The sequence below is a fragment of the Crocodylus siamensis genome, chromosome 3 (assembly GCF_052110815.1).
Source record: "Crocodylus siamensis isolate JL-2025a chromosome 3, ASM5211081v1, whole genome shotgun sequence".
In the NCBI taxonomy this organism is placed as follows: domain Eukaryota; kingdom Metazoa; phylum Chordata; order Crocodylia; family Crocodylidae; genus Crocodylus; species Crocodylus siamensis.
In genome coordinates, this window is record NC_143397.1 from 146,562,941 (window position 1) to 146,582,852 (window position 19,912).

General features: G+C 41.9%; 1 long non-coding RNA gene across 1 annotated transcript in view; it reads left to right on the forward strand.

The window, feature by feature from the left end:
* Positions 1-19,912, forward strand: part of LOC149868956 (uncharacterized) — a 334,750-nt gene that overhangs the window by 43,514 nt on the left and 271,324 nt on the right. The window lies entirely within an intron of this gene.

The window sequence follows — 19,912 nt, forward strand, 5'->3', positions numbered from 1 at the left end:
CCGTCTGATCCAGCATCAAATAGTTTCTAGTTGTGTAAAACATTGTGCTTGTTAAGATAAGCAGGAAAGATACTTTTATGTGTTTCGATTTGGTAGTCCACACAATTACATTATATGGAATGTAGCAGAATTTTCCATGACCATTCGGGAAATTGGTAGTTTTCCTGCAGTAAATCACTGGTATACTGTAAACAATACGAGGCTGTAATTGACAGGTAGCAGATAATAAACAGAATTCATTATTAAAAACCAAAATTCATTATTTTGCTTGTGACTTGCAAAAAAGTTAGCATGAGCCTTATGTGCTTTGAAAATGTATTCCAAAAGTCCTGTAAAGCATCTCAATGTGTCTCTGAATGTTAAAGCTGTTTTAAACCACTTGTATATGCAAGGATAGGGTTTGCAGATACAGGAACAACTTATCTGTGACCTAATTGCATTTACTTTTGCTGCATTAAACATTTCTTGGGAAGTATTTAGCTGAACAGCTATTTCTGGTCTGGCAATGAGAAAGTGAATGAGTGGCTGTCATTAACCTGATGCTGATTACTGGAATTGAATAGCTTAATGGCAATTTGCTAACCTTGTTTACAAAACAGAGCTGGCTTCCCAAGCCTGACTATGATTTACAAAGGGAGGGTCCTGGGCCACTACATCAACAAGTTCCAATATGTCAAACAGTATCACTAGGGAGAGACATTCAAAAAGCCTGAGCCTGAATTGATTCAGTCTTTGCAGGTTAGTCTAACCTGGCTAGGCTACAACAAATTATAACCAGACAGACATCCCAGTAATGCATGCACATACCTGCAGTGGCTCAGGCTAGAAGCTGTGGGGCACTAGAGCAGCCCTCCCTCCCTTCTCTTCCCTTCCACAGAGCTGAGCTGGGGGGGGTGGTGTGGCCAGGCCCCAGAAAGATGCTATGATTAGGGAGGGGTTCCCCCCTACCTCCTAGAGCAGCCCAGCTAGGGATTGTTTATCACCCCTAATTCAGTGCTTATCAACCCTTTAAGAAAACAACAGAGGGACATCACCAGCTATCTGTTGATTCTGCCTTTGTCCTCTGTGCCACAGCTCAGAGGTAGCCAGCATGTGATCTGTCAGCTAATGCTGAGGTGTCTGTGAGGGCCAGGGGAATGCCTGCCTAGCAGAGAGTGGGGAGGGAGGAGGAAGGGGGGGAGCAGAAGCCAGGCAGACGCCTGCAGAGACTACTGGAGCTGCAGCCACAGAGCAGAGGGGAGGGGCCAGCCCTGCTGTGGAGCTGAGAACCCCACCCAGCCCAGAGAGCATGTTGGGATGCTGCGGGAGTCTGATTTAATTTAAACCAGCAAGGGGTCTTGGACAGACATTGCACAAACCGGTTTGAGCCAAATCATTTAAGTCTGATACTGCATTCAGCCAGGTTTATCTCACTGGTTTCAGCCATTTTCAGACTGGTTTATATGCACTGAACAGCTGTTCTTTTAGTTTTAAACCAGTTTCTGATCACTTAAACCGGTCTTTGTGTAATGTCTGTCCCTAGCCTACACGATTTACATCAGGGCGGGCAATTATTTTTGGCAGATGGCTGCTTACCAAATTTTGGCAAGCTGCCACAGTCTGCATGGGTAGCTCCACCCTTGACAGGTGCCCCGCCTGCTGGTCACTACCTTGGGGCTGGAAGTCCCACCCCCTAATCCCTGACCTTTGCCACCAGAAGTCCCTTCCTTTGCCCCTGGAAATAACCCCTTGCAGCAAGGGGTTTTGCCATCTCAGAACCAGAAAAATACCAAATTATATTCTAAACAGTGAACATCTACAACATTCATTAATTTGTTTTCAAAAAATATTTTTGTCCTGGCTTACATGTGTTTGTGTAGTGTACATAGAGGTGATTGTATATAATAGCTTAAATGCAGTCTTACTCTTATAGTGGCAGGGTAGGTTTAAGTTTGTGAGGGGCTGTGTGTGTGTGGGTATCTTGGGTGTGGGGGAGGGTGTGTCTGTGGGGGTGGGGTGACGGAGCATACGGGTAAGTGTGAATATGTGGGGTGTGGGTATGGGGTTTGTGGGGGACTGTGTGGGGGGAGGGTGGCTGGAGTGTCTGAAAGGGTGTGGATATGGGGGTCTGGGTATGGCTGTGCAAGGGAGGGGTGTATGTGTATGGTGGGATGTCTGTGTGGGACTCCCCCTATGAACACACACACACACACACACACACACACACACACACACACACAGTCCTTCCCTACACTTTTTCACATGCACATACACCAGGGTACCAGCGCATCCCCATGCTCCCAGTCCGGTGATGCAGCCGGGAGCCACATGGTGCTGGAGCAGTGAGGGGGCAGGAAGGCAGGGGAGTGGCTGGGTTTAGGTGGGGTGGGGCTGGGCTCCTGTCTCCTGCTGATGGGTCCTACTGCCCCTGGCTCCTGTCATGTTTGACAGGCAGTTGGGAGCAGGTAAATATTTTCTAAATTTCTTAGGGATTCTGTGAGCTGGATAGAATGGCCTGGCAGGCCAGGTCTATAGCCCATGGGCTGTACCTTTCCAACTTCTGTTTTACATGATGTTTTGATTTAGGGAGAATGATTCAGAGAGACTATCTTGCACAACTTTTCCAAAGCCAGAGAAATTTGCTTGCAGAGGGAAACATCATTTTGGGCACATAGTCCAGAAAAAAACATCATTTCTTGGAAACTTGTGGGAACTGATCTTAATATACTTGAGGTGGTTGGGTTATTACCCAGTTCAACCCCCAGGATAAGAAAAATGTATCAGCAGATGGAATTAACAGCCATCTTCACTAGAAGCTCTTTAATGATGTGCTGCTACACTATCACAAAAACTAAAGTAGGACATATGTTATCTGTGGAAAGAAAGGGCTAAAGGTGTCTTAAAACTGGTAATTTTTTTTAAAGTCAGGGATGGACATGATGGTGAGAGACCCATCATGTATATTAGTTAGTTCTCAGTTAGAAAGGTCCTGACTAGACTTGGAGTCCTACTTGACCTCTGATCCTGCCTAATGGAAAGTTTTGATCTCTCAGAACTACTGCTCTCTAGGTATTAGCTTGGATTTGTTTTTGCATAAGGGGAAAAAATTAAAGTGCCAGCTGCAATGTCTCTATTTCCACAAAGACACTTCAGAATATTAAATGGGGAAAACGATCAAGTTTGTCACAAAATAATCAAACTGTGCAGGTCTTTTCAACCACCAAAAATAAAATCCTTTGCCCTAGACAGAAAAAGAGAATACATAAAATGTGTACAGTACAGTGTAGTTTGTTCACTGTACCATGCACATAAAGTTTTCATAGAAAGAAGTTTTTGCACATAAATATGTCAGCTATAATACACAGACAAGGCCCAGTCATTTTAAGTGTGTCCTCTCTCCCACACATGCTCACACTTTGTTTCATACACAGAGCATCCTTCATTTCTCTATCTGCTGCATGAATTCCCTCTGCCCTCTCCTGGGCTGCTCTAGATTACTCTCATAATTCCCAGGACAGTTCTGCCCTCACTCTTTTATCCTCTCTCTGTTGCTCCAGGATTGTTCCTTGCACTGGAATATCCTCCTAACTTTCCTCCTGCATCTTTGGTTTCAGCTTTGATGTTTCCTGTTTGGGCCATCGTTTCAATTTTTCTGGGCTTCCCTGGTATACACAAGCTGCTTTGAGCATTTTTCTTTTGGTGACCTCTGTCTCTTCTGCATCTCAACTTCTCTGGCCCCCTCTGGGCTTCTTTTAAAATGCATTTATGTTCATTTGATTGATTGTTTCAAGTTTCCCTGCTGTTCAGCTTCTATCTCACAGCTGCTTGGTGTCATCATGTCTTTCTTTTTGTCCTTACTACATCTTTACCTTTTGGGTGGTTGTCAATAATGTTCCCTCCAATTATAATAAATTTGCCAGTAACTTTTTTTTAATTCTCTCCGTCTCACCAGCACAGTCCTAGAAATTTCCTGCTGGCAAATAGTTCTAATGATAGAAAGGCAAACCTAGGTTGATGCTATAGCCAGACTGCCTGGCTGCAACCTTATCTGGTCTTTTCCCCTAACCCTGTTTTTCAGTTTGATTATCCCAGATGCTGCCAGTATCCTTGTCCATTTTCCTTTCGTAGTCCTTTAACTCTCTCTCTTTCCATGCCTCTTATCCCCTTCCCATAATTGAACTGGCATCAATTTTTGAACTGTCAAAATAGCTTATATCTGCTTGTAATTTTGTTTTGCTTACACACAGCATTGGAAACTGCCCAGTGATTCCTTTGTATCCTCTCCCTTCCTTTGGCTTTCGGTCTTAAAAATAATGGGTAGGCTTGAGGGAGGAGGGAGTCAGGAAAGGAAGGGGTCAGTCTAGACTTCCAAAGCAATTTCCCTTTCCCAAAAGGGCAGAACTCATTTCCTTCCCAAGCATTATGCCTGGGAAGTCTCAGATTTCTTGTCGGTGCTGATTTTTCTGTTTTTCTTGTTCCTGAAAGTTGTTGAGTCAAAATGTGACTATCAAGAGGGAACCAGAGGTTGGACATGATGATGCTTTTCTCTTCCTCTGATTTGAAGACTAAAAGGATAATCTGCTATCACTATGGGAAAGAGAAAGAGATGTAGGTCAATACTGTGAAGTAGTCACAGTAAAATGATAGAAAGCAAATGTTTCTGTCCTCCACAGAGAGATCAGCACTAAGGTGCTTTACAGGGATATGTTCTTACCAAGTGATATAAATATGTGTAAGAAGGGGCATAAAGGAAACTGAAGAAGCAGAGGCTGGTAATTAGCTTGGAGGCAGTGCTGATTAGTTGCAAAGAATTTTCTTTCACAAAAACAAGTTAATTTGTGGTTTTTATTTTAACTCCTGTTAACTCACTCAAGGATCACAATTTTTCTTCTTATTGTTTCTTTAAATGCAGATGAATTTTTCAACTGACCGACAAAAAGTGTTGTTAGGGCACTATTTATGAATATCTTTGCACCCACTGTTACCCAGCTCCTCTCCATTTTTTGAGATCAAAGGTACTAATGTAACGTTTGCCATTAAAAATAAACTGAGAACTAAGAACAAAGATGCCACTAAGTGTTTCTCTTCACATGTTTTAGAGGTTCTCTCTGCTTAGAGCTTTCATTTGTGTTAATCTGAGTGGCAAAGAGAGGGTTAAAAAAAAGAAATTGTGGTTTTGAGATCACATGCTACCTACCTGTCTGGTCTATCTAATTTGTCTACTTACACTGCCTGCTCTTTCTGTGCTAAGGTTTCTGAATTAGCTGAAACACTGGAAGACTATTAGAGGAGGTGAGCTAGAGTGAGAGACTGGCTGCTGGATAAAGATAACTGTCTAATTCATAGATTCATCATTTGTTTTCAAGTGAAAAAATAAGGTTATCAGAGTCTGTTGACATGACACCAATAATTACGATGCAGAAGTTGAAGAAGTTGTTATCATATCCCAGTCTGAAGAAGCCACTGTCTGCCTACATGCTTTAAATGTCAAAAGGTGCACAATTAAAATACCACAGCACCTGTACATGACTAACAGAGATTTCTGAGTACACAGACACTTTTTATCTGATGCAGGGATTCAAGGTGTTTTACAGCTACCAGGCCCACAACAACTGCTGAATTAGGTGGAGGTTATCTCCATTTGATAGAAGGATAAAGAAAGGTTCAGACTTTTTGCTTCATTCCGTGAGCAGAAACTTACTAGTCACAAAGGAAGAGAGGTCCTAGGGCTCTTCTGCTTTCCAGACCCCTTGACTAGTTTTTCAAACTACAGAAAACTGCCACAGTATGAACATATGGCACAACACAAACCACCTGTTCTGTTGCCCATATCTGCTCCCCTTATTTCCAAAAGTGCCATTTTCTTTGTAAGAAAAAGGCAACAGGAGCAGGCAGGGATATTTGTGTTGGTGGTGGATGGTCACTCCTATCACTCCATCAATGGCAACAGCAAGCCATTGGAGCCCAGAAATATGGGTGTTGCTGACCTGAGTTTTGATGAGGGTGTGTTGATATACTGCATTCTCCTAGCAGTCTCTTTGAATAGTACTGCTTCTGAGACTAATCACAGTTTCCTTCTCTGGTGGACCACTGGAAGATAGGTAGGTATTGGTAGTGTTGCCTTTATGTTACTTCAGCAGGAGTCATGGAGTGACCACTGAAGAACAGTTGCACACTGATGCTGTAGTTTCACAAAATGAAGGTAATAAGGCCATGTTTAGAAAAGTAACTGTGGGCTAGTGGTAAGTACATGGGATGCCTCCTTGCTTGTTTTCAGGAAGGTGTAGGTTCTCACCATGTTCAAGGAAATTATTGATGCATGAAAGTGATATTAATGCACTGTGACAGGCTAGTAACTGAAGGAGGGGGTAACTCTTAGTCACCACTATGGCTACCATACAATGCGAAAATAGGCTGGCATTCTCAAGGGGGGTCACTGTTGTTCATTCCTGTTTTGCTGACAGTGCATTACAATGTTATAATACAAAAGAACATGGGGGGGTTTTTGACACACATTATAGCTGCAATATTTTTTGTACCCAGTTGTAGGATCTTGCAGAAGTCAGGACGGACCCACCAAAAATCCAGACAGGGTGGCAGACAAAGCTACAATGGATTTCTGCTTATTGCTCTGTTCAGTATATCAGTATCAATAGATATTGGATTAACGAGGAGGAGCTGAATAAATGGAAACATGCAAGCAATCTTTATGTAATTAATACATTATTTTTAATTGTGCATCTTTTTGTAAATATTTTGCTACCACCCATTGGCTGCAACACTGCACTCAGAGTCAAGAGCCCTAGGCTCTGTTTTTAGCTTCACCAGTGACACACTGTGTGTCTTTGGGCAGCTTGTTCACAGTTTCATTTTGCCAGCTGCGAAGTGATGATGCTAGTTTTGTATAAACTACTTTGAGGGGCACAAATGAAAAGTGCCATATGCCATTTATTATCATTCATAGATGGTAAAGGGCTGGAAAGGACCTTGCTAGATCATTGGGTCCAGCCCCTGGGCACTAGTCAGGAAAGACAACTGGGGTCAGGTGACCCCAGCAAGCTGACCGTCCAGTCTCCTCTTGAAGATTTCCAGGGTAGATGATTACACCACCTCTGGAGGGAGTTTATTCCAGAGTCTGAACACCCTAACCATGAAGAAGTTTTTCTTAGCATTAAGCCTGTAACAGTCTTCCAGAAGGTTGTGGCCATTACTCCTGGTTTTCCCCAAGGGTGCCCTGGTGAACAGTTGTTTGCTAAGCCCTTGATGTATTCCTCTGATATAGGGGTAAGCTACTACCAAGTCCCATCTCAGCCTTCTCTGTTTTAGGCTGAAGAGTCCGAAGTCCCTCAGCCTTTCCTCATATAGGTTCCCTTGCAAGTCTCTGATCATACAGGTGGCTCTTCTCTGGACTCTCAAGCTTTTCCATGTCCTTGTTGAAGTGTGCTGCCCAGAACTGGATGCAGTACTTCCAGCTGCAGTCTCACCAATGCATAATAATTTTACACCAATGCACCATTGTTGAATAATGGTGTTGCATAATATCATTGCATAATAATTAGTAATATTGCTGTTACTATTGCCTTATTTACCCCAAACCAAGATGACCTTGAATCTAGGACAACCCGCCCCAATCCCCTCTCCCCCCCCTCCATAATTAGTATCCATACATGGAAAATTTATAAAATGTATAAATTTATAAATTTGTTATAATTTTCCATGTATAGAATCTAATTATTGGATTCATTTTTATGGACAATCTGAGGCATGCAAAAATGTTTTTTGAATCAGTTCACTCTATAAAGTTCAGCCCAGTTCACTCTAAGGTTCAGCCCAGATTCAGAGTCATGTTTGAAATTGTAGATGTCTTTGCTTTGCAACTGACATTTAAAATCGTGATTACTTTTCATATTTCCTTTCCCATGTGCACTCTTTTATTCTTGTATTTTTTTCCAGATGTATGGGTTTCGAGCAGCTGCATCTTGTGAAGACAAGGTATTTCACCAGAAATTAAGGGTAATGATTTTCCAGTAACACCTGACATAAACGCTAGCTTACTTTTCTAATAATTTTTTTACTGTTTCTTTTTGAAGTTTTGTCATGCTTTGCAAACAAGACATAACAACTAAGGTCATTGTTATATCATCTGAAGATTAGTACATTTTACACCTAACTGAAGTTAGGTGTAACTTCAACTTGAAAACATGAATGGGAAGAGTTACAGTTACATTTGTTAAGTTAACAACTGCATTTATAATAACCAGAAATGAACTTGACTCATCAGCCTTGCCAAGTATTTATTAGCAGCCCCTAATCATCAAGTGAAAGTTTAATAATCCAGCTTCTGCAGGGTAGATTAATATGGTAGATTCTACACAACAAAATGTTTGATCGGGTCAAGATATACAGAAAAGGGTTTGGAATCCAAACTGTTTGGTGCCCAACTGGAGACGATTGCTTTACTTACAAAAGTGCTGAATTATAATACTCAGTTCTCATATGGCACTTTTTGTTTGTGGCCCTCAAAGTAGTTTATACAAAACTAGCATCATCACTTTGCAGCTGGGAAAATGAAACTGAACAAGTTGCCCAAAGACCCACAATATTTCATTGGCAAAGCTAAAAACAGAGCCCAGGGCTTTTGACTCCAAGTGCAGTGTTGCAGTCAATGGGTTATAGCAAAAATATTTACAAAAAGATGCATTATTAAAAAAACAATGTATTAATTACAAAAAGATTGCTTGTATGTTTCCATTTATTTGGATCCTCCTTTCTTCCCTTTACCTTCTGGAATGTAAGGGAGAATGCAATGAGTAATTGTGGTATATATTGGATCACAGCATCACTGGGCATATCTGCACAGGCAAATAATGCAGGATCAGTTTTCTCTAAAGTAAATTATTCTAGAGTAAACTGACCTGGGCAGGGGTCTGCACATGCAGGATCTCAGGCAGCTCGTGGCAGGCAGCGGTCTCATACCGCTCATGGCCTCCTGCAGCAGCCAGGGGGAGCTCTAAGCTGGCAGGGGGGCTGGCAGGGAGCACTGGGCCAGGAGACAGCTGTCTTCTGGCAGGGGCTGAGACATTGCTCCCTGCCCCTGGAGGGCTGCCTCCTGCTGGGGCAGGGTCCGCCACCAGAGATAAGGATCTCCGAGCCCAGCTCCCACCTCTGTGGAGCTTGAGCTAGAAGATAGGATCACTCAGCCCCAGCCCCATGATCATGGAGTGGGGACTGGGAGCTTCCTGCTGCCAGGGCAGGGGGACATTTCCCTGCACTCCAGCAGCAGGAAGGTCCTGGGGGCAGGAAGCAGTCTCCCACCCTGTGCTCTCCTGGTAACTGGGAGTACATTTGCTTCTCATCCAGGGTGTACATGTGCGCTACTGCATGTTGGCACTGGATTTATGACCCAGATGCCATGTTCCGAGGGAACTCAAAACCCTCAGACTGACCACAACCTTTCCATTTGATAATAGGCAAATTTATTGATACACAGTGATAACAGAAAAGAATAATACAAGCAATTCTGTAGCTACCAATCCTATGGCTGTCATCAGCCACGATACATCTGGCTAGGATGTGAGCTTCACTTTGAGGTTCTCTCTTGAATGTCAGATGTTAATAACCTGGATGTTGGAGGCCAAGGCGCTCCCCCTTCTCCACCCCCCTCCCCCCATGGGGTGGATGAGACAGGTTGGTGGTATGCCCTCTGTCCATGGTGCCTCTAGTTCCCCTCTTGCAGACTCTTTTGAGGGACCTCTCTCAGTCAGGGGACCCTTTGCTGTTCTAAAGTCTCTGCTTTTGTATTCTTTTTCTTGATGACTTGCTATCTCTGGCTATTGTTGATTGGTCTTTCTGTGATTGTCATACTGTCCATCTTCTGTCCTGTAAGCATATTCCTTTGTTTCTCAAGCCCATCACATGTACACATCCTAATTTGAGCTTTCTGGGCCTTCTCCTAATTTGGTCCGTTCCTCCAAAACTCTCAGGCCCCCCACACTTGGGCCTTGTGAGCTGGTGCCACCTTATCTCATGGAACAGTGTGGTACATGACCACCGTTTCCCAGGCTATGTGTATATCTGTTGGCCTTTTTGTGTTAGACACCTTGTGTGCCTTAAGGGCTGTGAAGACTGTGACCCCAGGCCTTTAGAAATCAACCCGTGCTGCCACCCTGGACTATTGTTCTAATGCATATATATAAATTTACTCATGGTTAGAGCCAATTACTGTGCAGTAAGTGTCTACACGTATAGACACAGATGCTTACTAAGCAGTAATTAGCTCTACTGCACAGTAAAGCCTCTTGTGTAGATGAACCCAGTGAGTTCAAACTGTTATTACCCCCCTGTAGAGGCTGCGGTCTGGCAGCCTGGAGCTACTAGTCAGCTGGTAACAGGCCACCTGCCTAAGGGGCCACAGCTGGCTCAGTTAATTGGTAATGTTGATTGGCTGATCTTAAGTAGGGGGAGACAGAAAGAGGAAGTGGGGAGGAGGACCTAGAGGGTAGAGTGTTTGCATGGAGAGGGAGGACCCCTCAAAGGAAGACTCAAAGGGGAGGGTGAGAACTAACTTTGGCTGGGAGTGTTTATTTTGGAATTTATTTTGTATTGGCAACTAAGCCCTGAGGTACAAATTAACTTGAGGCTTTGAAGCTCATGTTGCTGGGTAGATGGTACAGGTGTGTTCATGTGGATTGTTTGCTTTTGTCTGAATCCTGGGAAGTAGAAGAACCCAGGGCATTACACTTTGTGTTTCTGAGCCCAGAGAAAGACTGTTGGCTGGGATGCTAAAAGGCTAAAGAACTGATTTGGGCCAAACTAGTTGGGCACTTCTGAAATACTGGAGGAGTGTAGTGGGTTGCCATCACTTTTGCTTTCCAAAAGTTTGGTCTTATAATAGAACTCATTTCCAATTTCCATTTCCACTTTCCACCAGGATTATTGCAATATGCCCTTACGAGCCCAGTGTTTCACAAATCATTAGTTTTATGCTTCTGCTTTTCACACCTGAGATTTTTTTTTTTTTGGTCTGCCTCAAGTGACCATATTTACCAGTCTCTTTTTTACTTTCTGGTGACATTCTCATCAAAGGGAGAAGTCCATAATGAAGTGCTCTCCTTCCTCTTTTTTTTGTTACTGTGTCTGGTCTTTTGCATGAACAGCAGTGATTTGAAAAACATCTTATTCCCTCATGTTTTCTAGGTGATGTTGTTAACACTCCCTTGTACTTGTAATCTATACTGCTGGCAAAGCACCAGTAGAAAGTCTTGCCAACTTTGCCATCTTATACTCATTTATACTTATTTTCAATCAACTTGGTACATCCACTTTTGACAGGACCGATGTTCTCTGGGGCCCTGCTTGCTGGACTTTCCTATAATCTATCTTTGTTCTAGCATTACTTGCACAAATAGCCTGCTCTTCTACAGCTATAATTAAGCTCTCAGTGGGCACGACTACACATGACGCTACTTCGCTGTAGCAATGTGCTATGGTGGTGTAGCATCAGTAGGCAAAAACCATGACTCCAGAGCTACATCGCTGTAATGACGTGCTCCCTTGGTATAGCATATTGCTATGGTGACATGGCAGTGAAAATAACTGCACCATACAAATGGCACAGTATGGGCTGTTACTACGCTAAAAATGTCCTTCTCCATGCATTTTTCCATTCATATATGCCTATGTACTTAATGAATTATTCCCAGTTAGGAGTACATTCCTCATTTAGTTTTAACCCAATCTGAGATCTAGTCCAATTGCCTTCTACTGCTCATGTTTTTGCTGTCATTACACTTCTGCTCCAACATGTTCTTGCCTGCTCTAAGCCCTTTTCCTGCATTCTTCCTCTCAATATGAAGCCTGACCACCTCTGAGTCCATGTTCATCACTTCACTACAGAGCTACTTTTTCTTAGTCTGCTTGTCTATCTCCTTTAGGTCAGCTTTCACCCGCAAGCTACTTAGCAATGAAGAGGTGGGATTCTGTACTGCCTTAGGGAAGCCTGAAGTTACTTTTGTATCCTCTGACATGTCTGCCGCAGTCCTACGACATAGGGCCATTGCATGTAGCATTCTTACGTTGCCAGCTTGCTTTTTTGTGTGATTTGTGGTCCAGGAATGTTAGAATGTGATACACTGAGCTAAGATAATGACTATCCTTGGGCAGTTTGGGTATGTTCCTGGATTTGGTATTATCCATCTCTGTTCGAGTTACACCTCTGTTTCCTTCAGGCTTCTTTTTCACAATTACTCAAGCAAAGTTTCAGGTCATCACTAGCAGTTTGTAAATTCCAGAGCTGCTGGTAGACTGCTATCCAAGAAGGACTGTTCATACAACTAACAGTCCTTCTTCATGACTTTATTCTTCAGAACTGGCTGATATATTTACTTACCTTCTACCAGTTCTGTAACTTTATTTAAAGGAACCATATTGAACTGGCTGACTTCAGAGCTGAGTACATTGTGGACACAGATAAGATATGGGTTATTTGTAGGTTAATATTATTTTGGAGCAGCAATTTTTCTTTAAATGTGAATAATCTGCCCTCAAAACTGAGTCAGATCAGATGCAGTATGGTGAGGATATATAACACCCTTGGGAATAACATGCAGTATGGTGAGGAAAAAGTATTTGCAGAGTGAAAGAAGGTTTTGATTTTTGTTTTAACTTGAGCAAGAGGATGCTTTTTCTTTGTGATGTTCTAGAATGCCTTCCAAAAAGTATTTCTGAAGAAATTTAAATCTCATGTGCTGGAGATGTTTTAGGTGAACATGCTGACATGTTTACTAGTCCTGGAAAAGGGAATCCTGAAGATGCTTTTCTAAAAGAGTAGTATCATAATACTCAACTGTTGAGCAGTATATTGCCCATTATTGCAAGGTACCTAAATTTAGTCTAGTAAAATCAGAACTTGGGAAGCTTTGTAGGCATTGGTCTGTCTGTTTTCTAGGTGCTTTCCCACAGCTCCACCCAGAACTAATACATACTTTCCAAGGGAGTAGGGATATAGGGCTGTTTTTTTGAAAGCCTGGATTAAGTAGCTTGGTTGAGGTAATAATGTTTTGACTAAACCATTGGCTGAAAGAGATACTAACAGGTACTGTAAAAAAAAAAAAAAAAAAAAAGGGGGGGGGACGGGCAATCTCATCCCTAGTGCAACTGCTTTCAAGTCAGTGGAGCTTGACCAGGAATGGAACTAGCATTTGGTTGTTTTCATGCTTGCAGCATTCTTGTCTATGATTTATTTGCTGCACTAGTCAGAAAGATGCTTCCTTCTTTTTTCACTTCCTGACTTTTAAGGTCATGTATATTTATATCTGTCTGTTTGTCTGTGTGGGTGGGTATGTGAGAGTCTCTGTCTTCTCCTTATGTAATGTCAGGTGGAAGTTCAGAACAGTGCTCTGCAAAGAGCCAACCCACATCCTTCACCCACACAGCCTGCAAAGCAGTTACACCGATATCAATCAGGGAAAACCCTCAAACTAAGCGCGCCGTTGGAGCAGGTGCATGAGGGTTCATGGCTTCATCATGTGACTGTCTTACTACAATGCATGAGCTACTAGCATCTGTTACATTATCTATATACAACAGGCCTGGCCAGCATAGCAAATGCCACCCTTGATATTGAACATGCAGCTCAAACAAATTTTATTATCCCTTTCCTCGCTTATGGGTTGAGCAAAGGTAACGGAAACGAGAAGAATATTCCGGCATTATCTTTGAGTGGAAACTTCATAGAAATAGCTGCCATGTACTGAGCAGTGCTAACCAATTTGTAAGTTTTACAGACAGCTAAAGCAAACCATAATGTATTTAAAGAGGCCAGAATGCAAAAATCAATGCTGAATAGGTCACAATAGGCAAAGCAGGGCCATGTGCAACACTGAGTGAGCTGAAGAGCTCCACAGAGTGATGTGGAGAGCAGAAATTTCATTCGGTGGAAAGATCTTGTCAAATGTGTAATGTCACCGATGCCAAAAAATGAGTCTCTGGAATAATCCTTGGGTTCTGAATTTAACTCTTTGTGCTTGAACTGCCATAACTTGGTATGAATGCATTTTGTTTTTTCTGCATATAACATAAACTGACTGCTGGTGCTTCAGGTTTAATTCCAGCTTTTGGGGGTTTTTTTAATGCTGATAATATAATCTCTTCTCTCTCCTTTAAGTGGCCAAAATAAATTACTGCTCTGAGCATGAGCTGATCACCCAGTGGGATAAAATATTTGCAGAGCAAAGTTTCTAAAACAATCTTTGAATTAATGTGCAAGCAATGACACATTCCCAAAGCTATGTTGGGAGATTTCCTTCTGTGAATTGGATTGAAAAGAGGCAAGCAATAACTTAAAAATCTCTGAGTAGAATGATCCCAGAAAAAATATACATTTTTTTTATGATTTGGAATTTGTGACATATCAGTACTACGTTGAAATCAAATGTAATTTATGAGGCAAAAATACTTTGTGCCTCACAGAACTAAGTGACTGGCTTCTGCCAATTATGATGGCTCTGAAGTGTCATCCTCTGAGGATTGAATGCCAAACTCAGCCTAACTCATTTACCACAAATAATTTTGTTAACTTAGTTTGGGTCCATAGCAGCCAGTGGACTTGCTCTGAACTTGCATTAGTGTATGTGAGAGAAGAATTTGGTTTCTTTGTTTCTGACATTTCATTTGGAATATCAAAATACTTTTCTCTTTCCAAGCAAATGAGAACAGTACTAAAATAGATATTTTACTGGTCAGCAGGGGAATAAATTGTGCCTGGCACCTGTAGAGGTGTGCAGGAAGCCACAGAGACATGAGATTCTTTGTGTGTAAGGTGTTGCTAGTGATACTTAAGTAGATCTTTGCAAGAGTCACTTCTTTATCACTTATATGGCTCAGCTAGGCTTGGAGGGGAACCCACGCTGCACCCTCTTTATTAGCTGGAGGAAGACCTCCCAGCTTCCCACCTCCCATGTTTTGGGCTGGGATGCATCTGCCCCGCCTTAAGATACAAATGTAGGGGTTTTTGTTCATTGCAGTGAGCCTTTTTGCTTTGACCAGCACCTATAGATTTGTTCCTGCTTTATAAAAAGCTGCCCAAAATGAAAAACGAAATAAGAGAACTTAAATTTCTATGTTTGTTATTCAGGTATTCTATCCTTGCACTAAAACTTGAGGACGCAAGCTATAAAACAGTGGCCAGGTTATAATAACTGTGGCATAATTTTTGGCTGGAAGAAACAACACACATACTATTACATTTTAAATAGATAGCTAAATGTAATTCATGGGTAATCTGACATGCAAATAACTACAGAGTAAGTTAAACAAGGGAGTTGAGAATCAGTTCCCCTTCATTAACCCACTAAGATATTTATCATTCTCTGTTTTGCTTGCTACCGGTGATAAAGTGATGTGCGTCTAATCCAGGCTGGGAAGGCAGATTCTGGTCTGCTCTTTCACATTGCTTGCAATATGTTTCTAACTACAGCAAAAGCAGCTCAGAGCCATGAGAGGTGCCACCAGCTTGAAAATTTCAAAATCTAATGGATTTCGTTTTTAAGGCCATGTATGCAATTTGCTGTATTAATGATCAGGTGGTTTAAATATGCATTTGCATGTATTGTAAATAAAACTGCCAATTCTCTTTTAAAACGGGTGTGAAAAAATGCATAAGATGTCTATGTACAGCATGACGTTGGTATTCTTGTACCTAGATGCCTAAATACAGGTGTTTCAGAGCATATATAATTGCTATGAGTCTTTGTTCATCTAGGTCAGTGATATGGCCCACAGATATCATTTGGCCTGGAGTGCTGCCTGTGGGTCTTAGACTGGCCCCTACATGCATGGAGCTAGGCAGGGGCACATGCATAGTCAGGTCAGCCCTATGCGCTGATTAGAATTATGTTTTAAAATACTTTAGAAGGGTTATATATCTTCACGCTTCGGAGCGTAAACTAGTCATCAAGGAAGAGACTTGAGGGGGGGCGGAAGGGGGGCAGGCAGCGGGGAACTTGCCCTACTAGTGGCTTCTTGTATCTTTTATGAAGTGCTGGACATTGCTGAAGACAGACTATTAGGCTAGTTGACCAGCCTGATTGAATAAGGCAGTTTCTGTGTCTCTGTTTTTATGTGCAGCTTGATGCCATCGACTATCACGTGTTAAAACTATATCTGTAGTGGCAGTCATAGTGACAGGACATAAGTTGCAGTGGGTTGCATTCCAAATGCTTTGATAACTGCAGAAATGCTGGTTTTTAGGCTCAAACAAGTCTCATCATAGGAGAATAAATATGATATGATCACAGAGTCACAACGTGATTGACTTAAACTACCTTGCTATTTCATCCTGCAACCCAGCGCTCTCCCTCTGTTAATAAGGTTTTCTATGCGATAAGGATGGAACCAGCAGGTACAGATGGTAATAGAAATGAAAATGGAGAAGAAAAATATTTGTCAGCCTTGATGGTGTTAATGAGAACATGAAAGAAGGAAAACAATGTTTGGAGAGGAAAGAGTGACCTGACAAATGTGACCCCTGTCTTTCCCGTGGGTTTCTGACTTTGAAACCAAAGCTAGCTTTAATGTTCACCAGGTGTCATCAGGGTGTTGTGATTCCCTTCAAGGAAGGGAATTAGCTTTACAGTTTTAGCATCTGCACATCTGTGAACCTCAGTGACAGGGTGGATTCTTGTTTAGATCATAACCCATGAGGTCCAAAGGGCATGAGCAGCTTAATAATTGATCCTGGTAGTTGCAGAGAAGATGGGTGAGCGCAAAATTGTGCCTTCCAAAGGTTGTGGTATGTTCATTTTTTCCTTCACCTTTACAGTATCTTTCCTTTTTATTAACATGATTAGTCTCCAATAACTTTCAAAGGAGCCAGTCAGAATAGCAGGAAAGCCAGGAAGATTCCAGAAAAAATCCTGTCAATACCTCTAATATTAAAACAATGTGCTTAAAACCAAATGATAAAGCAGAGTATTTTGTCAAGTTAGATTACAGTTGAATCTTATGGAAGAGGAAGGTAACACTCTACTTCAGATGCATGATTTTATATCCTTATATTGATCTACACTATCTTATTTATCGCCATGTTTCTGTTCTTCCCCCTTCTGCTAGAAATTGGGAAGAAATGTGACAAGGTGGCTTTGACATTATCTAGAGATCTCCAATTTCCTTGGTTCTTCTCACACTTGTTTTTCAGCTTGCAGATGTGACATGGAGAAATTGATAGTCATATTGGTGGTTGATCTCATCCTGTAGAGAGATCAGGTGTCCAAGCCGATGATTTGGATGTTGACAACTAGAGGCATTTTTTTTAACATTTTTTATGTACCATTTTTCCTTTTTTTTTTCTTTTTTTTTCCCTTTCTCTTCTGAGAGATCCCAGAAAAATCCTTAGCAGTGGCTATCCTACTTCAAAGGATCCTCTGCGTACAGATTCACCTGGTTTTGTTTTTTTCACCTACTTGTTCAGCACATGGGGGAATCAGTGGCATGGATTAGCAAGACCATTACGCAGGAAGAGAAGTTTTCTGTTATCTCATACTGTCTGGCATCTTTGTTTTCATATTTTTTGGTTCAAGTCGTAGGTGAGACCAAGTCAGTTGAAGATCCTGAGCAAGCAAGTTATAGGTCAGAAGTGAGCAAAATGCATCCCATGGGCCAGATGTGGCCCGCCAGGCCATTCTATCTGGCCTGTGGGGCCCCCAAACATTTAGAAAATGAATATTTATCTACCCCTGGCTGCCTGTCACATGGCCCTCAATGGCTTGCCGAAACTCAGTAAGAGGCCCTCTGCCCAAAATAATTCCCCACCCCTGTTTATATGCTTAGCTTGAGGGAAAGCTAGTGAAAGTATAAAGGGTGGCACCTCTGAAAGGCACAAATCCTATGAGTACATTGCACCTTTTAAAGGGACATAGAACATGATTGAGGGGACAAATGAATAGGGATCAAGGTGTCTGAGTAAATATACAAACATATGAAGGAGCTGGAGCTTATCATAGGAGAAACCATCATTGGAAAAGGTCTTAGACTGAAGCTTTAGTCCTAGCATTGGTCAGACAGGAGGACTGGAACATAGCTAGGAAAGGACTTGGCAGAGTTGAGAAATACCCAGCATGGGAAAGTCTGCAGAAAAACCTAGAATGGGAAAGGTCGTGGAAGAAGGTGCTACAACCGTATCAAGTGGAGTGGACAGCAACTACGTGTTGAACCCTTGCGCTGGTGGAAAAAGATGTATTGTACCCTAAAAAGGGAACTGAGGAGTTGGAGAGCCTGGAGAGAGAATGTCTAGAGCTCAAAGAGGAAGAATTATCCAGGAAGAAGGCTGGGATGAAGGTTGTTCAGTTATTTTTCCCACTGAACCTTTTCTTGATTCTTGCAAGGATCAACATAAAGCTTGTGAGGCTCCTGGTAGAGCTGCACTCGGGATCGTAATACTATAATTACATGAATGGCAGGGAAAGAATGGTGGCTTGTCAGAAAATAGCTTTATGAGAGAGCAAGCAGGAGCACGGTGGCATGCCTTGCTGTGGAAAGACACAATAGCGGGACAGCCACATTGTTTGCCCATTGTTTATAAAAGAGGTTTTTAAATTGGGAGTTTAATGATAAGTACCATTTTTCCCCCCTATCTGCAGTATGTCTGTACATTGATTCACTATAAACTTTTCTCTCAGGCCTTGATCACTGTTTTCTGACTTCTGCCCTGGAATACTCATGTGGTGTGTACTGAACGATGCTATGGAGGTTTCAGTAGGCCAAAGTGGCCAGAAAAATGTGGCTGTACAAAATATGGCTGTCTGTGTGGCTGGTTGGGGTAACTACAGTAAGAACATTGCCAGTTTTCTGAGACTAGACAGCTTAATATAGTAGTGAATGGGTAGTATGCTTTAGGAATGGTATGGAACTGACATCTGCAGTGGCTTCTGTTTTGTTTCTGGATGCCATTCAGTGCATAGGTCCTAGGTCTTAGAAGGATCGCATCTCTCCCAGAATGTCAGCATAAAATGCCAACGTATGTAATTTATTATTGCATTCTGTCATTTAAACATATGCAGCCAGAATAGTTTCAATACATGGAACTTACCCTCCAAGAGATTCAGTAGAAACCATTGAGTTAAGTCTTATTGCTATTTATTAAGGTTTTCTAGTATGGTGTAAAACCCAGTTCATCTTTACCTGTGTGAGGATCAGCAAAAAGTATAACCATAGGACTTTATTTTTCTCTGTTTAACTTGTAAATAGACATGGCTTACAGGAGCTGTAACAGCATTGCAGAATTGTCACAAAAAGTTACTAAATTAGTCACAAAATCTATTTACCTGCCTTTCTCCCTCATGAAGATGATGGGGGTAGGAGGGGATTTTACAGTGCATGAGTGGGGATGTGGGATCTGGCAAGGTTATACGAAGGTTTGCAATGACTATGGATTCTGTGGCTGATTATATCTAGTCATTATGGAGGTTGATCACATGATGATTGAAAAACAGAATCTCAACAAGCCTTTCAAATGAGCTGTTAAAGCCTAAGTAGACTTCAGGATTGAGGGATTTCAATTCATTCAAGCTTTTACTAGTGGAAAAACTAGGTCCACACTGAGAAATTGCAGGCTCCTCGTCATATTTCATGTAATACAATCATTAAATGTGGGGGCAGGGATGCTTTGAAACTGAGCCTGTTTTACGGTAAAGCTCATGTTGTCTTGTATAATTTTGCTAGCCAGCCTTCAGAATGAATTTAGAATCCTTCTAAATCCTCTGTAGAGTCCTTGTTAGAATAAATAGACTTCAATCTCTTTGTAAATGTGGGTTTTGTTTCTTGAACTGAATTATTTCAAAAGTTCCTACAATTGTTAGAAGTAGTTTGGTAGATTTGATAATAAAGCCTGGAGGAGCATGTAACCAAATTTGTCTGAATGGATAAGAACAGCTGGTCC